At 38.8% G+C, this 14,683-nt stretch overlaps 1 long non-coding RNA gene across 2 annotated transcripts in view; it reads right to left on the minus strand.

Moving 5' to 3' along the window:
• Nucleotides 1-932: 932 nt before the first annotated feature.
• LOC136411749 (uncharacterized) overlaps nucleotides 933-14,683 on the minus strand; it is a 35,616-nt gene continuing 21,865 nt past the window's right edge. For both annotated transcript variants that reach the window (XR_010752345.1, XR_010752344.1), the window contains one exon: nucleotides 933-1,278. This is a non-coding gene — a long non-coding RNA (uncharacterized lncRNA). The remainder of the gene's footprint in view (nucleotides 1,279-14,683) is intronic.

Raw genomic sequence — 14,683 nt, forward strand, 5'->3', positions numbered from 1 at the left:
ATGCTTCCCAATTTTGGCTTCGGGTTTTGTTTATGATTTTTCAAGGGACTGACGGACCTTCACGCCACTTTCCTACATACAAATTGATGACCACGTCCGCCATATTTCAGCAAACCTCGAGAACTAGATAGTGGACATTTCATGGGTTGTTAACCAAATAGTCCGAGGTTCGCTTTCTCCCACGCCCCAAAAACATTTTATTTAAACAATTAAAATCTGGTGAAATATTGGTAAAAGCCCTTTTTGAGCACTTCTTCGTGCGTTGAATCAATTCCCAGGGAAATGGAGAGAAAATGAAATCAAAGAAATTTCACTATCAGCAGGGATTATCATGGACTTTACGTTCCCTTGACCGCTGTAGATCCCATGGCTCGCAACAATGTTGCCTCCTTTGATTTGGACAAGAGATTTAGGGATTTGCTCCCACGAATCAACTCGGATGTCACGGAGAGTTTTTTTTATCCACCCTGTATATCCAAGAGTACATTAAAACAGTACGTTTTAGGGCTGAAGCTTTTCGGGGTCATTTTCTATGTGTATATCAAAGTACATTAATTTCAGTGTCTAAAGCGTTAGCAGTAGTACTGCCTGGGGAATTGGGTTCCAATCCTCGTATAAATCATTCATTTAAAACTATTCGTAATGTGTGTCCGTCCTTGGGGGCCGTCCTATGACCACAAGTGGTTTTACAAGAAGGGTAATTCCTGATAGCTATAAAGTCTATTGTTGACTTTGAATAGCAAGAATTGCCTTTAAAAAGAGGTTAAAAAGTTGGTAATTTTTTAAGTATTTTGTACTTATGGATGAAAATTAATACTCAAGGTGATTTGAAGCCAAGTTCACTTGGAAGTTTCTTCACATTTAAATACATTTCCTGGCGGCTAATTCCCCAAGAAGACTTTGAGCAATTGGTTCGTAGATTTCCTGGAATGGGCCATTGCACTATATCTGTGTCTGACCAGGGAACCATTGCATCTCTCCAAATCGGTGATGAACAATTCGGGGCGACCCTGGCCAGACCCCTAGTCAAAAAAATCCACTCCTATAATCCATAAGATTTAATTACGTTTACAGAGGAAGTTGAGGAAACACCCTCCCCCAGTTTCCTGGCAGCTAATGATTTCCAGGCCAGTGAGACCCTGCAATAGTGTTAATTTACTTAGAAACTCCCTTACCGAATGAAAAACTGTCCCAGAAGTTGTTATCATATAAACTCCTTCTGCTGTTGGCACTGATAACGACTCTTGCTGGCCGGTGCTCGATGGGCCGTCCTTTTCGCTAACAAAATTAGATAACATGTAAAAAACACAAACATTCTATGTGGTTTTAGTGAAACATACAGGGTGATCTAACGAAAACTTTGCACTTCAACTTTTATGTGTAAAAAAATGTGTAAAAACGCTAGGGCCGGTCGATTATTGTTTCGAGGGGACAATTTTCTATTGTGTTTCTAACCCTTCAACTTTAACCCCTAAACACAAGCGGCAGTTACCCCCAAAATTTTTAATGAGAAGGGGTGTCGGGTGACACCTCATTTTAAAGGTAATTGTACACTGATTATAACTTCCCAGTTTGAAGTTACCGCCATTATCCCCGTTAATATGACAGCTTGTCAAAATATGTGGGGAAAAAAGCTTTTAGTTATTAATTTATCACAATAAGAGCTGCAAACTTCAAAGTGAGGGTAGGAGGACCTTTAATAGTGAGATATCACTGAATCGTTATGACAGAGGAGAGTTTTACCTCATATTGTGTAATTCATGAATGTCACCGAATTTCACCCGAAATTTTACGTAATGTAAGATAACGCTTTGAATAAAATTTATTTTATTGTATGGAGGTAAACCGCGATCATTTCCAGCATTTTAATAAATTGATATGGGAGGTAATGGGAATACTTTATCTACAGGGTGTTTTTTTGGTGTGCCTACCATTGCTATCTCCGAAACGGTGAGAGTTACAACTTCGATTAAATTAAACTAAATTGGCTCCTTATGGAGCTGATTAAGGAAACCGCTGCAAGATTGCCACATTTTCAGTAGTTTTGTAGATATTTGAAAAAGTATGAAATTGGTCCAAAACTTCAATCCCTCGTATTTCGTATACTATTTTTGACAGAAAAGAAGTTTAAATTACAAAGTTTCACAACTTTTTACTCTCTACAAAACGACATATCGAACGTCATTGTACAACTTTTAGTAACTAAGTAATCGGTATCAACTTCATTATTTTAAATACGGACCTGGAATTTTTACTTCATATTTCGAATGCGCTTTTTATTCCTGACAGACCTATGTATAATATGTTTACATTTATTAAGGTTTCAACCCGCATAATTCATCATCAGACTATTTTTTATTTACTACCTTTTTAAACTACACTACGTACTAGGTCACTATGGAAACGATTTTTTAACAAGTTTGACATTTATTTGTCAAATAAAGTTATTTTTAGATTTATTTAAACCTAACCGCTGAACAGGAAATAACGGCCCAATATTATGGCCACTTTGTTCTCCCGATATGACTCCAATGAATTTTTCTATTTGGAGAATAATTAAAGACAAAGTTTATAAAACCCCACCAGAAAATATTGACGACTTAAAAAATAAAATTATCTTTGCGTGTCAAAGCATTAAACCCAGAACACTTAGAAGCATCCACAAAAAACTAATAAATAATGTACGGTTATGTCTAAATGCGAATGGGAGACACTTTGAACATTTAGGATAATTATAGATTAATAAGAAAGAGTATGTAGTGTAGTTTAAAAGGGTAAATAAAAAATAGTCTGATGATGAATTATGCGGGTTGAAACGTTAATAAATTTAAACATATTATACTGGGTCTGTCAGGAATAAAGAGCGCTTTCGAAATATGAAATAAAAATTCCAGGTCTGTATTTAAAATAATGAAGTTGATACCGATTACTTAGTTACTAAAAGTTGTACAATGACGTTCGATATGTCGTTTTATAGAGAGTAAAAAGTTGTGAGACTTTGTAATTTAAACTTCTTTTCTGTCACAAATAGTATACGAAATACGAGGGATTGAAGTTTTGGACCATTTTCATACTTTTTCAAATATCTACGAAACTACTGAAAATGTGGCAACTTTGCAGCGATTTCCTTAATCAGCTCTATAAGGAGCCAATTCAGTCTAATTTAATCGAAGTTGTAACTCTCACCGTTTCGGAGATAGCAATGGTAGGCATACCAAAAAAAAAAACACCCTGTATATACAATGTTTTGGATGGTACAGTTCATATAGCTAAGATGCCGAACATATACGACCAAAATTCTCAGATACGTCAATTTTTATTTTTTTTTGCGGTTTTTTTGATGATAAATTCATGAATGCAGGATAGTCCAAAAATCAGGTACGATCACTAACTTTGTTTTTCAAATGAAAACACCTATTTTTTATTTCATTTTTGAATTCTACGCAAAATTCTAAATATGTTTCATGTACCATGTTCTATAGCTAAACGCAACAGGTCCCGAGAAATTTACGATTGAACATATCAAAAATAAAACTTTTGATTTAAAAAAAAATTTCTTTGGTCCTGAAACGAACCGATTTAATACAAAATAAAACAACAAGCAACAATTTAATCAAATTTTCAAATTGGATCTTGACAGTAAGCAAGACAATGAATGAACTGCTATTTGACATTTTGAAGCATTGCTGGGGTAATTGTTCTTATTTCATTACGGATTCCTTCTTTTAAAGCTTCAATAATAGTTGCTGGTTAGTTAAAGTATACCTTACTCTTAAGATAACCCCATAGTAATCCCAAAGTAATTTAAAGGCATGAGGTCAGGTGATCGTGCCGGCTATTCAATTACCCCTCGTCTTCCAATTCAGCGTTCAGGAAAAATGTCATTTAAATAAGCCCTAACATCAACGTGGTAATGAGGGGGTGCTATTTTGTATGAATCGGTCCTTTTCAGGACCGAAGAAATTTTAAAAGAAATCAAAAGTTTTAGTTTTTGATATGTTCAATTGTAAATTTCTCGAGACTTGTTGCATTCAGATATAGGACATAGTACATGAAACACACTTAGAATTTTGCGTGGAATTCAAAAATAAAATAAAAAACAGGTGTTTCCATTTGAAAAAACAATGTTGGTGGTGGTACCCACTTTTTGGATTACCCTGTATACATGAATTTACCATAAAAAAAGCCGCGAGAAAAAATAGAAATCGATGTGTCCGAGGATTTTGGCCGCATATGTTCGGAATCTTAGTTATATGGACTGTTCCATCCAAAACTGCCACACTGTATACATGTACATACATATATCACGTTTAGAGGTCTAGGTTTGGGGGCCCAAGCTTTTTTTACACCTTTTCAATTTAAATACTGAAAATCGGAGTGCAAAGTTTTCATTGGGCCACCCTATATAATAAAATTATCTAGATTTTCACGCCTTAAACCCCCACTTCATGTGTCATATTTCCTTTCCAATAAAGCTGTTTGTGTTTCGAGAGTATTGGAAGCTTATTTAACCGTGTCATCCATAATGAGGAAAGACCACAGGGAACCTTTTGTTTCGATAAAAGCTCCTTTTGTACCAGAGTCCACACAAACTCTTAGCAAGTGGATAAAAGTTACGTTACATAATAGTGGAATGGACACAAATGTCTTTAAGGGGCATAGCACTCGACATGCCTCCACTTCGTTAGCTGGCAGCAAAGGAACTAATGTGGATGTAATTAGGAAAACTGCTGGTTGGTCTGGTAGTTCCAATGCATTTGCAAAATTTTACCATGGATCGATCCTTGATAAACCCTCACAAAAACCGTCCTGTGTTAAACGGTTCTATTGCTTAAAATAACATGCAAAGGAACCACTGGATTCCCTGTTGCCACTGATTTAAAGCTTAATTTGATCATATTGATTTATAACGTATCTCTGATGGTCACACATTAGAACGAACGCTGACTAATTCGTCTTGATTTTCTCATCTATCGAGTGCCCCGATTGCGTTTCCATACTTTATTGTTAATACTTATATGACTTAGACATTTGTTGCAGTATTCATTTTAAGGTTTCCATCGTGTTTACTATACCGTTTTTTTTCTTTTTTTCCTGTCTGCGCTGCAACAGGAAATATGTCTTCTTGGTTTGCGCGTACTCTCCACGAGCACCAAATAAGGAAGTCACGCTATAAACATCTACATTTTTGATTATGAGAAGAAGACGTGAATATAATTACGAGTGTAAGATTAAACGAACTTTTCCAAAGTTTAACCTTAATTACACGAAGCTTTGCTCGAGCGATCTGGCCCCTACCCACCTTAAACAAATTAATATCGCGATCACGATGCAGAATGCAGAGACCACGACAGAGAGGGAGAGAGAGAGAGAAAGAGAGAGCGGGAAGAATATTTTATTACGTATTTCTATTATTTTTATTTTTTACATTATATTGGATCTTTAGGCATCAGTCCGTTTAATATTAATAGAAAAATATAAAACTCTAATCTTGACCATATTGCTTTTGTCACAGTGAAATCGGGCATTATAAAACCCTTGAGACACTGTCCTGCAAAGTGACGTCAAGTGCTACCTGTCAGTTGTCAATGTCTGCCATATTACTAACAGTTGAGTGAATGTCGATGGTATGAAATTCTATCAAATGTCAGCCATGAACTTCTTGCCTTATTATGAAGAAATCTGTCCCTGTTGACTGAAAAAAAGCTCCTCTAAGGAGAGCCCATTACAGCGGTAACCGGATAGGCCCGATATAAGCAAACCCACAAAATCGGGCCGATTTCTCCGCTCGTTCGCCGACAATGCGAGATAAAATAAAGCGTTCCATCAATGATGGTTTGACAAGAATTGATGAAAAATGATAGTCCTAAGCGAAGATGCTCGATATTTAATACCCACCGCTCGGGGTCCATTAGGGCGGATTCTTCCTCGTCGGCAGCGGGGGCTAATTCCGGATTGAAATTTCGTCCCTTTTGTTTTTCGTTTTTTCGACCGGTCAAACGTCGAAAACGAGGCTCGTCTATCAGAATGGAGCTAGACAAAGATATGAGTGGATAAAAATCGCTGCGAGTGTTGCAGGGGCTAAAGATGCGAATAACTTAAAGTTATGGCACAGATTTTTCTTAAACCCGTTGTTCTGACAGGTATAAATCTGCGCTGCAGGGGAACGTATCGAAATAAATAACTTTTACCCTTCAATAGCCCTTATAAGGGACGTGTGCAAGAAAAGCCCGGCCCCAAATTAGATTTCCCGCAGACTAATAAGTAGATTACATGGAACTTATCAGCAGTTTGTTTGCGTAAACATAGCCGGCGACCTCTCGTTAGCTCAGACTTGAATAATGGCTAATTGCGCCCGGATTCCGAAACGTTATTACATGCTCGTTTGGTCCCCCATTGGCCCCCTAAGCACAGATTTTTCGCCCCCGCCCATGGCGGATATAATTAAATCCTCCTCGAAGTCGTACCAATATTGACTTTGAATTTTCAGCCCGTGTCAACACATTTAAGAAGCGCTCTCCCTCTCTTTCTCTTCATCGAAAATTAAAAACTAATCCCCCGAGCCAAACTTTGCCGGCCTTTTAATTATGCCCTCCAAAAATTAATAAGTTTTTCGCCGCGGTTTAATTAACACCCCCTCAGGGGTATTGTTTACGCTTTCGCCTCGGGTATACCAAGGAAGTCAACTGAAAACTGCAATCCCCTCTATTGATTGGGTTGTCAAAAAGTGGCGTGTGGGTTCTGATGTTGCGGTAGTCCTGGCGACAGTATGTAGAACAAAGCAATTGGAATGAGTTTCCATTGAGTGTTTTAGTATAAAAAATTTTTAAAAAGTAAGAGAAATTTTGGGTTCGATACAGCTTACAATGGGCGATTTCAAAATCGACTCGCCCTCTGGTGAACAAATATGAATTAACGACCTCGTGACACTTCTGGTTAGTTCAGATGTAATTACAGAGTTCCGCATGCGCGATGTGACTATGTTTCTTGGAGTTTAAAACCCGGCCTCTAGAAGGCGCTCCTGGTGTCCGCAAGAGATGACATTACTCTCCAGTCGTCACTTCCAGGACTTTCTGAAACGGTTCAATCACCCTTCAAATAAAAACCGGGGGTGGCAAATTGCCGCCCTCGGGCGAGTGTTACACACAGACACATTCCTTGACCGACTCCATCGGCTCATCGAATTTAGTGCGATTGTCAGCTTTTTCCCCGAAATCGAAATTTTCGAGATTGGCCGTTTGATCCGGGGGCGGCGTTGCAATTTTTACACGGCACATAACGTCGTTTCTTTATCTTTTATTCCCCGTTTTATGCTGATTCCAGCGAAGAAATCCGCTCTTGTGTGAATTTTCCAAAGCCGATAAAATTCCCTTCACATCGAGAGGATAAGTAAATATTGGTACTAGAAACAAAAGCGCATTGTACCGCGAACGACATTGACGCTTGGTATTTGTTTCATCCACAGATTATGTTTCACCCTCGAAATTGGTGGCGTGAATTTTACCCTCGTTAGGGCGTCAAACAATTGCCGATGTCCTTGAAGTTCTTTTGCCTCTTAAAAAAGTTGCTCGTCACTAGAGGGCGATGAGTTTCGGCTACCTGTCACGAGAGGGCGGCATGAACGGTGGTGACCCACCTGCCAAAAACACAAGCCTTGTAAAAGCGTTTAGCGATGAAAAATAGAGTGGGAAACGTGACAAAAGACGAGCACATGTAAATTCGGAGCCGAGGGTGCATAATTTAGGTAGAAGGAACTTATTCTTTAGTCGGTCCGTGGAAATTAAGTCTGAAGGGCCCGGAGGACGATCGCTTAATAAGATCGAGCCCCCTCCAGGTCTTTATTATTCTTGAGGATGTTTTGCTACATCGGGGAGATAACAACGTCTGGCCTCTTGCTCGGAAGAATTTCACGAAGTTAACAAGCGGAAGACAACATTTTTGAGCGCCGCCACGGGGCAGGGATTTGCCGCGGAACTATTCCTCGCGCAAATCCTATATGAGATAAGGGTTGAAACATGGCGGAACTAAAGTAGAGACTCCACTTAGCTCAAATGTTTATTGCGCCATCGCCGTTGGCGAAATGAAACGCGGAGATTATTTATTTTTCGCCCGCGAAATTGGATTGGATGCATTCTCTTCTTGTGTCTGGTATGATGATGATGTCGCTCTCTTGTTTCATTCCCTGTTTCGAATTTTATCGCTCCATCAGATGTAAGAAACGGCGGTGCAGCGACTGGGATATTACTGCCGCAGGTCTCAGATCTTGGCCGAGCTGATAGATGGCTGATGTAGCGCCATCTTTCTTGTCGAATGTTCTGGAAACTTTATCGAATGTTCTAGAAAGCTACTGCATGTGTATTTGCATCATCCTCGAATATGCTGGAAATCTCAGAATCCATAAATTTCCATTTCGACTGGATTCCACCATCAGCACAGTCTCCAGGGATTAGATCTAGAGTGTAAGAAGTTCTTTGAAAATTACATTTCTAATTTGGAACACTTTTGGACCAAACAGGTAGCTAACACTTTAAGTGTACGTTTCCAAATGGTCAGATGGTTCGTTTAATGGAATGTCAACGACCATCAGCAGACGTGAGGGTAGATAATCACTGTTTCAGTTTGATGTAGTTTTTAGCCAAAGAGGAGCTTGACTGATTCAAGATATGTTTTCCTACTTTCAGATAGTTGATCGAGACATCAGCTGTAATCGGGAGGTATTCGTGTTGCCTCTTCCAGCCTGATACACTTTTCAGTCGAAGTGGACGTTGATAAGAAATGTAAGTATTCAAATTTTTAGTCAGTTTACTTATTGCGATGTCAGTTGCCCATAGAGGGTATCAGTGTAGCTTGTCACTGTTTTAGTTTCATAAACTTTTCTGTTAAAGATAGCACCAGTGCAAGTTTGCAAATTTTAAGGTAATTTATTTGTCGAGTTGTCAGTTGCCCTCAGTGGGCATTAGAGTAGCTTATTACTGTTACAGTTTGGTGCACTTTTCAGTCTAAGAGACCATTAGTGAGTTCAATGTATGTTTCCAGATTTTCTGTCACTGTTCCAGTCTGTTGGACCTTTCAGCCAAAGGACGCACTGTAGATTAAGTGTAAGCTTTCAAATTTTCAGATAGTTAATTCAGACATCAGTTGACATCAAAAAGCATTAGTGTGCCCCGTGTCTGTTCCAGTGACAGACTTACTAACCAGAAGGAGCACTGTTAGGCTAAGCATAAGTGGTTAGTTTCTGGTAGTTTTTTTTCTTCATATGTGATAATGATTGGACAACAGAGGGCGTTAAATGAGGTAGCACAACGATGTTGGGAATAAATTTCCCTTGCCGGTTAGGGCGGCCCTTTTTCAATAAGGGCCCAATTTTACAAATAGAAACCCAATATCGGGGAAGTGCAAAAGTGCTTACGGCACACTTTAGCTCGGCAGGCAGCGCCTTTAAATTTGATTATCCCGGAATCTAGGCGCCTCGGCCCGGTTCTTAGATCGATTTTTTATTGTGTCGAAACTTAGTTTAATGCGCCGTTTAATAACTCGTCGTCGATTTTATTAATCGGAGCTCGATTAAGAAACTCGCAGCCGACGTCAGTCCGAACGAGAAACATCTCACACGAAACAAAAATTCCTAACCCAAATCTACGACCAGGGGGGGCTGCCCCCCTTCCCAATTGGGGGTCCCCCCGCTCCTCGCTATGTTGTCAACTGTGAGCGTCCCACTTCGTCGACGTTGCCATAGTGACCCGCAGGCTCCTGGCATCCAGATGGCTGTGCCTGTCGGCGCGGCCTTTCGAGGATCCCGACAGTCAGTTGTTCGGAGGCGTTTGTGTCGTCACTTCCGGTTCTGTTCCGGCCGATCCGGAACAAAGTCGCGAACCCCAAGTTTGTCCTGCTTTTGTTTCTGGAGATTTTCCTCCTCCCTTTCTTGTGCTGACGTTTAGGGGCACAATCTTTCCAAACACGGTAAGAAAATCCTTATAATTTCAGTCAGCCTTAGCCCTAAGGGGAAATCATGATTTAATATAAAAAGGTATCGATTAAGGATAATGTGTCAGGATGTATCGATCATGCACTACTTCAATGAGGATTTCAATCACACACGGTTTAATCCACTTATCAATTCCGTGTAGATTACGCTGATCTAAATGCAACGAAGTTGCTTAATTAAATTGTGAATTCCTGAAACCTCAGGAGTATAAGAAACAATGGCAACGCTGCCTAAAATAGATGTTAGTTTCTGTCACAATGTAATAGTAAAGTGGGCGAGTAGGCACTACTAAATGCATATGTTTTAATAGTAGAATATTCAGTTTTACCTGTGTTTTTTTGAGGGGAGATTGTGAAGGTGAAACATTTGAGTAAAAGATGTGGTTATACGTAATTTCTAGCATTTTTTGGATACTTCTTCTATAGATTCTAGGAAGTTGATTAAACAATATTTCGCAGATTTGGGAAGGTTCGCTAAAGGTATAAATTGTTTTGCTCCTTTAGAACCAAATTTGCCATTTTTATAAAAAGTTTTGCATTCCATCACGAGCCTACAACACTATGATAGCCATTTATTTTTCCTCGATTGCCATTCCTGTCAATTCTGCGTCGATGTTGCCAAATTATATTTTGAATCGTCTCAATATTTTATCTGCTATTTTAATTATAATAGGAAGGGCATAACTTTCCATACAAATTTATCTAATAAAATTACTTAAAAACCTTTTAAAAAGCAAAATGGCGACACTGCTACTTTCCTTTGTTTCCTTTCTTTCAACTGTCATTCCTATCATTCTTCCTTCGACGTTGTCAAATGGCGATTTAAATCGTTTAAAAATCCTGACTTAATTACCAAAATATATAGGGAACTAACAGCTCTGCGGCGTTCTTTTGCTTTTTGACAAACGTCAGCTTTAATTCATAGACGTTGCCACATTGCATCATTTAGATTTCCCTGTTTTAATAGCAGTCAAAGATTATCCTCAAAAAAACTATCCAACAACATTGCATAATTGTCGTGTTTTTCGGTCATGTATTATATCTATCTAACTGTCATGTTGCCAAATTTCGTTGTACACTTACTTTTGTATGTTTTGAGTTGTAGCTTGATTCTGCGTAGCCGAGTTGCGTTTTAAATCCTTGAATCCTTCCGTGGTTTTAATGGTCCTGTTTTATGGTATTTTATAGTGTAAGTTTTCCAATTCAATTCGAAGCCCTAATTAGGGTCTAAACAGTCCCTTAATCCGTCTAAAAGGTTGAAGGGCGTAAAATTTAACGGTGTCGTTAAGTTTATCGTCTCTGTGTTATTCTTATTCGGCTAATAACCAATGCTCGATATTTTATCGATCGAGTAACACTTTCTCGGCTAACGTCAAATAAGAACGCGAAGAAGGAGAACCTAAAATCGTATAAAAATGAGAAGAGGCATTGACAAAAGTCGTTGAAAATGTGTTTTTCACGGTTCGGTGTGCCCGAAGAGAAAACATATTTTTTGCGCCGGGGAAATAAGCGCATAAATATGGAGGCAATCGAGGGAAAGTCCTTTAAAGCCCTTATTTGGAGGCAGATATATAGATATTTTTAATGGGGAATCGTGTATTTTTTGGTCCCAGGGCAGTGCTAATGCCTCCTTTCCGTATTTGTTGGAGTTATTAATTATCGTCGTAGCTGGCGGTTGAATTTGTGGGTTCATATCGACCTCAAGAGTATGTAGGCGAAAGGCTGGTAATAGTCGCATTCTTTTCACGTCTTTCGTGTACAGGCGATAAACAACCTCAACCGAGTCGAGGTACAATGGAGCGGTTTTCTTGTCGGGAGGATGTTGCACTTAATTGGTTTACAGGGGATAAAGTTCATCTCGGGCTTGGATAAAAACTCGCACAACGAGTGGGTTTAAATTTTAACGACCACCAGCAGGCCGGTGCTAAATCAAATAATTTCCTCTCTCCTTCAAGACCGATTCCATTAAGACTCCATTTCGGCCGTAAACGTCGTTCTCAGTGAAAGTAAATCCTCTATATTTCCGAGTATGATGTACCGGAGTCGTTCGAAAAGTGCCGTCAGTAGTAAACAATGGCACCTCGTCGCCATTTGTTATCATTTTCCGATTAATTCAATAGGACATATATCCGCGTCTATCGGAGGCACGGCTTTTGATATGCAAATTATGGACAAATGACCGTCCGATTCTGATTGGCTCCCGGTCGTAATTCAGGTCGATATCTGCAGCTCTATATTTTAGCTATTCGATGGAGATTTACGCGATAATTTCGCGCGAATGATCGACGGCCGCGCTCGCCTGTCACGTGATCCGGTGCGACTATTTGTCCACGTCTTATCGGCACTGAAGATGCAAATCGAAGGTGTGATAGATTATTTTGTAATCCTTTCCGAAGGGCATTTCCAGCTGTGATGCCATGCCGCCTGACAGATCGTTTGTTATTTATAATCAGAGACAATGTCGGCAACCCTGCATCGGTTTGACGAGGAGTGCCACGTTGCCACATTTATCTCTCAATAGAGATTCCATATTTTTACGTGTTAAACAAATCGAAGTCCGAATCAAACCAGAGAGAAATATACGGCCTTCCACTCAGTTTGATTTTAAAGTAAAAGAAAATATGTCCGACCGGACTGGCGCTCGCCAATAAATGTGAAACTCGATCGAGTGAGAAAGGTTTATACCTCGTTTCAAAGGATAAATCTTTCATTGCGTCTTAATAACTTACAAGACGTCTGTATAAAGAGACTGTCCCTCGGAGCCCACAATTTGAATAAAATAACGGAAAAAGCTTATTTCCATCCGCCTCCTCCTTAAGTCTGTAATTTCGAAACAAATATATCGAAGATTTACGGGGTCTTCGAGAAGAACCGGACTGCCGCAGAAAGGGAAACAACAAGGTGACATAATTGAAAGCCGGGACGATTTGTTTTTATTGAAAGCGACGTGGTGGAAAACAATTTGTCCCCGTTCCCATGCAAATTTATGCTAACGTTGGCTGTGGGTTAGGTAAACGTCGAAAAAATAACCGTTGCGTAATGGATGATAAGCCACAAGGGCTGATGGCCTTAAAGGGTCGAATGAGATGTCTCTATGCTGGCAAAAGTGCTAGCAGCGATGTATAGATAAACGCAACGTGCGCAACATGCGTATCTCTACCGCGATGGTGCTGGCAACGCTACAAAGTTTCCTCTCAGCTCTCTTGTTTCTAATCATTTCCATTTTCTTAAATTTTTTAATATTATACTCTCCAATAGGCATATTTTTTTATAATGCGCAGATGACAAAACGGTGCCAGAGCAATTCGGTGACGCGGCCATGAAGACTTAACAAGCCCTCCTTCCTCTACAGCTAGAACCACTCTCGTAGTCAAAAGTCATAAAGTCGTCACACAAATATGTTAGTTATTTCTATCAATATGTTAGTTGACTCTTGCGATGTTGTTGCTACAGTTTTTAGATTAATGTACATACTACATTGACAAATAAAGAAAACATGCTAATAAAAAATATGGCAAGTTATTTCATTCTAAAGCAAAGAGCACCAATAATATAAATATAACCACTCTGGGAGCAAAATCGCAGATTTTAAATTAAAATTTGAATCTTCGTCGAAATGGCGCAAAAATATTCATTTCGTCAATATTTGTCGCTTTCGTACCAGGAAAGCAGAAGTGCGAGGAACTTACGACATAGAAATAATGGAAATTAAGGAAATTAATTAAAATCTAGTAATTAGTTGGCTCTGGATTAGCCATTTCTTCAACATGAAACCTTTAGCAAGTGGGCGTATAATAATAATGCAAAGCATCTTCAAAAGTGTCCAGGACATTAAATCCTGCAGGAACAAAATTGTTGCAAATTGTGAACTTAGTTAATCTAAATACTGCGAACAAATACCTTGTTATATAAATTTCTTATACACAACTTAAAGTTGGAATCACAATAATCTCGAAAGATTGGGAATTTTTGTAGAGGAGAGGCCTCTTTGTGAAGTAGAAATTTGCAAAAGAACATTGTTATAATCAATTATGTGAAACCTATTGAAATAAGAAAAATAGCTGAAAAAACGGGGAGAACCAAATAACCATTATTTACAGTTCACATAATATAGTAAGGGTCAGTAGATCAATGAACTACGAAACCGACTAATGTTCTGTTTTTATTCCTTCGTTTCCATGGATATTATCTTCTTGGTAAAATTGCCAGGACCTTGATCTATTTTTCCCGAAGAATAATAATTAAAACGGCACATTTCTCTATCCATTGACGGCAAGGATGCCATTTCTCAACATATTTGAAGGAAATAGTCACGTTTACTCGAGTGTACTTGAACGAAAGACAACGTTGTAACTGAATGAGTAGGTCACGTGTATCGTTAATATGTGATTTTTATATCAAATGAACCTCGTTAACCTCGAAACGTTGAATTTACCTCTTTTTATCTACACTCACTTTCACATGAAATGCACCACCCAGTAATAATAATAATTAAGTCTTGTAATTTTGGCAAAATAATGCTTCATAATAGAGTATCAAATGATCAGACTTTCAGTAAAAAAGAAAGAATGCTGCTGGTTTTTTTGTCATCGACCTATTAGATTTTTTATTCAATTGTAAATAAATAAAATAATATTTACATCGAAATATCAGTTTATTTTGTTGTTGAACTGTGAACAAGACATCTCAGAATGCCCCC

The sequence above is a fragment of the Euwallacea similis genome, chromosome 10 (assembly GCF_039881205.1).
Source record: "Euwallacea similis isolate ESF13 chromosome 10, ESF131.1, whole genome shotgun sequence".
NCBI classification, from domain to species: Eukaryota; Metazoa; Arthropoda; class Insecta; order Coleoptera; family Curculionidae; genus Euwallacea; species Euwallacea similis.